Here is a 5192-nt window from a genome sequence, read left to right as displayed (position 1 = left end):
TTCTCTCTTATGTGCATTTGAAGGGGGGAGAGCACTGGGCCCGGCAGCCTGCTGTGCCTGACTGGACCCTTCTCTCCTCCCCTCGAGGTGGTCAGGGGTTTGGGGTGCCGAGGCTGTTCCCGCCCCAGCCACTTCTCAAACCACAGAGTTGGGAGATACTGAGCAAGCCTTAGTTAGTTGTGGTGGGATGCAAACAAGCGGGTTCTTACTTCAGCATCCTATCTCCTGTGACCCTTCTCAGATGCAAGGTGCTGATCTAGTTTGCTTTCTATAGAAGCAATAGTGAGAAAAATTAGGCTGGAAGGACATCAAGAGAGATGGACAGACATCGAGAACTCAAGCGGCCCATGAGTGTTATGAAATATACACCTGACAGAAGGCTGAGAGGTAGAGGACTTTGTTCTTGGGGACTTTAGGAGCAAGCCGGTCATCTAATTGATGTCTAGCTGAGGGCTGAAAGATGGTCCAGATGGTAGTATGAAGCCCTTTGCATGTTTAGGAGCCGTGGTGTGTGTGTGTGTGTGTGTGTGTGTGTGTGTGTGTGTTGTACATCTTTCAGGTTTGTTGCCTCAGTCTTTGGCCTCTGCAGTCAGCTGACTCCACTGTAGAGAGGAGCTCTCCTGTGTTTCCCGTGTCAACATCACCATGGCAACAGAAGCACAGGCTGAGTGTTATTTGTATTGCCTTGCTCCTAGCTGCCCTCACTTGCAGTGGTAAAAAGGGCAAGCGAAGAGGAAGACTCAGAACCGTGTAAGTTATGAACTGGAACCCTCGGAGGTTGGTTTGGTTTTAAGAAGGAGTCTCATTCTGTAGCCCAGGCTGACCTCAAAGTTGCCATGATCCTCCTGCCTCAGCCATGGCTTTGAAGGTGCTGCCACGCCTGGCTCGAGAGGAGTTATCGCTGTGCTTTCAGGATTATAAACATCAGCGTCTCTGGCATGGACAGAGCTGTCCTTGCTTAGGAAATACACAAAAAGGGGGCTGGAGATAGAGAAATTCTTGCTTTGTAAGTTGGAGGACCTGAGTTCAGAACTCATATTTTAAAAACCCCAAATGTGGTGGTGTGCACTTGTAATCCCAGAACTGGGGGAATAGAGGCAGGTGGATTCCTGGGGCTTCCTGGTTAAGCCAACCTAACTTAGTAGGTGAGTTCCAGGTCAATGAAAGACCCTGTCTCAAAAAACAAAAACAAAATGAATAAATAAATAAAAGTGGATGGTGCCAGAAAAACAACCCTTTTGGCCTCCATGTGTGTGCATCTGGATATAGCTTATAGCCCTGTCACAAACACACAAACATACAAACAGGGCTAGAGAGATGGCTCAGTGACTATGAGCACATATTGCTTTTCCTAGAGGTCTGAGTCTGATTCCCAGTAGCCATATGAGGTAGCTCGCCCTCTCTGACTTCTGTGGGCATTCATGTGCACATACTCCCCTCTCCCACTACACACATAATTAAAATAATAAAAACAAATTTAAAAAAACCAATGAAAGCTTTGATCAGAAAACATACACACAATAAGGCCTTTTTATGTAAGATGTTGTATTAGACCTCCTGGGCCCACCCCAGTGAGAAGAACCTGAGAAGATGGGGGAAGTTTTGAGGTGCTTGAATGCCTACTATATAATGCTGTTGGGGTACCTAACAACTCATTCTTGGGTGGGAGGTTCCCTGATAGCAATGAGGAGATGTTTGTCCCCTCTGTTGTGCTTTTTTTTATTTAGTAATTTTTTTTTTTTTTTTTGGTCTTTTTGAGACAGGGTTTCTCTGTGTAGCCCTGGCTGTCCTGATACTCACTCTGGCCTCGAACTCAGAAATCTACCTGTCTCTGCCTCCCAAGTGCTGGGATTAAAGGCACGTGCCACCACCGCCCAGCATTTACTACATTTTTAAGTTATTTATATTTTATGTGTATGAGTGTTTTGCCTGCATGTATGTCTACACATCATATATGTGCTTGGTACTCACATAAGCCAGAAGATGGAGTGAGATCCCTTGAAACTGGAGGTACAGACATTGTGAGCTACCATATGAATGCTGGGAGTTGAACCCAGGTCCTCTGGAAGAGCAGCCAGTGCTTCTAACCACCTGCTTTATATGACTTTTAAAGTGGCCATAAAAGAAATAGTTTCACTATGATTCGCTAACGGAACAGAACTGATAGAATGAACTCGTGTGTGTGTGTGTGTGTGTGTGTGTGTGTGTATGAATGAAAGAGGCTTACAGGCTGTGTGGCTCTTTCCTGACAGAAAAGGTAAGAAGTCAGGGTCCTTCAGTCCACAAGACTGATTGTCCCAGGGTCCAACTCGAGTGCTAGAGCCTTGGATGGTTCCTAGGAGCTACTGGTCTTTAGTCTCCTTGGGAATCATGAAGAAGCAGATTCTAACATCAGCAAATGTCTCAGTGACAAGATAAATGTCCTCAGCAGTGAGTGGGGGCATAAGGCAAAGGGCAAACCCTTCCTTCTCCCGTGCTCTGTGATGTGGGCTGCCACCAGGTGTGGCCCAGTGTTAGGGCGGCCATCCCACCTCCAATCAAGACAAATCCCTCACAGGTGTGCCCAGCTGCTCGGGTTAAGTTGATTCCAGACACAGTCAGGCTGACTACCAAGCTTAGTCGCTCCAGCGTGTGCTGTAGATTTTGTTCTTATTCCCATTGCCCTCCAGCCCCCTTTCCTTGATTGCCTCTTAGAATGGACATGCCAGAAAAACACTTCAAAGCCTTTCCAAGAAAAGCCTGAGTTTAACACTTGGCGGTGGGGCTTCTCTTACGTTCGAGATTGTGTGTAGGGAGTCTCTCCTGTTGTAAGGTGGTTTTTGATCTGGAGAGATGAAATTCTTTCCTCTCACAACTTTACCTAAGCATATCTTTTGTTTGTTGAGACAGGGGTTCTCTGTGTAGCCCTGGCTGTCCTGGAATCTTCACTGTAGACCAGGCTTGCCTCAAACTCAGAAGTCAGCCTTCTTTTGCCTCCTGAGTACTGGGATTAAATGTGTGGGCCACCACAACTGGCCTGCACCATTTTTTTTTTTTTTTGAGACAGGGTCTCTCTCATGTAGCCCAGGCTGGCCTCAAACTTACTATGCTGTCAAGGTTGACCTCAAACTCTTGCTCTTTCCATCTCAGCCCCCTAAGTATTAGGATGACAGGTATATACCACAACATTCAACTCAAATATAAACCTTGTTAGCAATTGCAGATTTGTTGAGGGCAGTAGTTAGCCAAGTCTCGGGATTTGATCTTAAGGGATTTAGGGCGACCATAATAATGGCATTCCATAATTTTCAAGCCTCCCTTTGGATCAGCCCATGTACTGGTGGGCTATGTGTAACAGGATATTGGGAGGGTCTTGAGTGGGGCTGGCCCAGCAGATGTAGTTGGTGTAGCACTTGCTTTTTTTTTGGACTTGGACACAAATGTCCAATGCTTGGAACCAAGCAGGCATCCTACGAACATATGAAATAACAAGGGTCGGGGCTGGAGAGATGGCTCAGTGGGTAAGAGCATTGACTGCTCTTCTGAAGGTCCTGAGTTCAAATCCCAGCAACCACATGGTGGCTCACAACCATCCCTAATGAGATCTGTCACCCTCTTCTAATGCATCTAAAGACAGCTACAGTATACTCACATATAATAATAAATAAATCTTAAAAAAAAAAAAATAAGGGTCAGGGTAGTCTTCTGAAGCAACAGAGAGGAAAAGGTCAGAGGCTCCCAGGTCTTGGTGGCATCTTGGTAAGGAAAGGAGCAGAGGGAGGTGGCAGACCGAAGACAAACCACAAAAAGCCCTGGTTAGTAGGCAAAGGCTAGATTTTTACATCTGAGATGGAGAGCTAGCAAACATTTTAAATGATAAGCTCCCGAGGAGTGATGTATCTGCAGAGTGTCATCTATGGAACAGAAAGAAAAGGGAACAAGGACTAGAAAAGACCTGTGGGGAGACACGAGCCACCACTGTCTCTCACTGTATTATTATTATTATTATTATTTTTTTTTTTTTGGTTTTTTGAGACAGGATTTCTCTATATAGCCCTGGCTGTCCTGGAACTCACTCTGTAGACCAGGCTGGCCTCGAACTCAGAAATCCGCCTGCCTCTGCCTCCCAAGTGCTGGGATTAAAGGCGTGCGCCACCACCGCTCAGCTCTCACTGTATCCTTGTGGCTGCATTGTACAGCACACTCAGTCCGTAGCGTACCTGCAGAGAATATGTTTAGTTGTGTTACTAGAATGTCTGTCTACAGTGGCTTGCTGGGATGTTTTACTCAGTAATTCTGGCAGCAGCAGGATTCAGAGTTCTCGGCATGATGACAGGTACCCAGTGTGCCTTTCCTGGCTTTTCACTCCACCAGCCTCAGCTGGTCACCTGTGGTTACCGGAGAGCTCTGTACTCTTAGTGCATTTCTACATTTCTGGCAAGAGTGGGCAGCCCACAGGGACGCTCTTCTTACACAGCTGTCTGGAGGTGGCAGGCTCAGGACCAGACTTCAGGGGCAGAAGGGAAGAACCATGAAGGGACTATCAATACTGAGTCTGAAGCCAGCTTGGACTCTATGAGACCAGTCTCCATCCAAACAAGGAGGCTGGAGAGAGATGGGTCAGTGGTTGGAGGTCTTGTTCTTGTAGAGGACCCAGCACCCACATGGTGGCTCACAACCTCCTGTAACTCCAATTCCAGGGAATCTGCTGCCCACTTCTGGCCTCTTTAGGCACTGTACACATGGTATCTTAGGGTTTCAATTGCTGTGAAGAGACACCATGAACCCAGAAACTCTTATAAAGGAGAACATTTCATCATTGGGGCTGGGTTACAGTCCAGAGGTTTAGCCCATTAATCATGTCAGGAAGCATGGTGATATGAAGACAGACATGGTCCTGGAGAGAGAGCCAAGAGTTCTACATCCAGATCTGAAGGCAGCAGGAGGAGAGAGCAACACTGGGCTTGACTTGAGCTTTTGAAACCTTATACCCAACACCAGTGACATGCTTCCTCCAATAAAGCCACACCTACTCCACCAAGGCCACACCTCCTAAGAATGTCACTCCCTATGTGCCTATGGGGCCTGTTTTCATTCAAAGCACCATGCATGGGTGCACATACACACATACAGGCAAAACACTCTTGTACATGTTCAAACCCAAAGGTATCTCCCTCAGTACTTGTCATCTTAATGCCTACTGTATTTCCTTC

Source organism: Mastomys coucha, unplaced genomic scaffold (genome assembly GCF_008632895.1).
Source record: "Mastomys coucha isolate ucsf_1 unplaced genomic scaffold, UCSF_Mcou_1 pScaffold16, whole genome shotgun sequence".
Classification (NCBI taxonomy): Eukaryota; Metazoa; Chordata; class Mammalia; order Rodentia; family Muridae; genus Mastomys; species Mastomys coucha.
The sequence above is the reverse complement of the archived record's forward strand: the minus strand, read 5'-3'. Positions refer to the sequence as shown.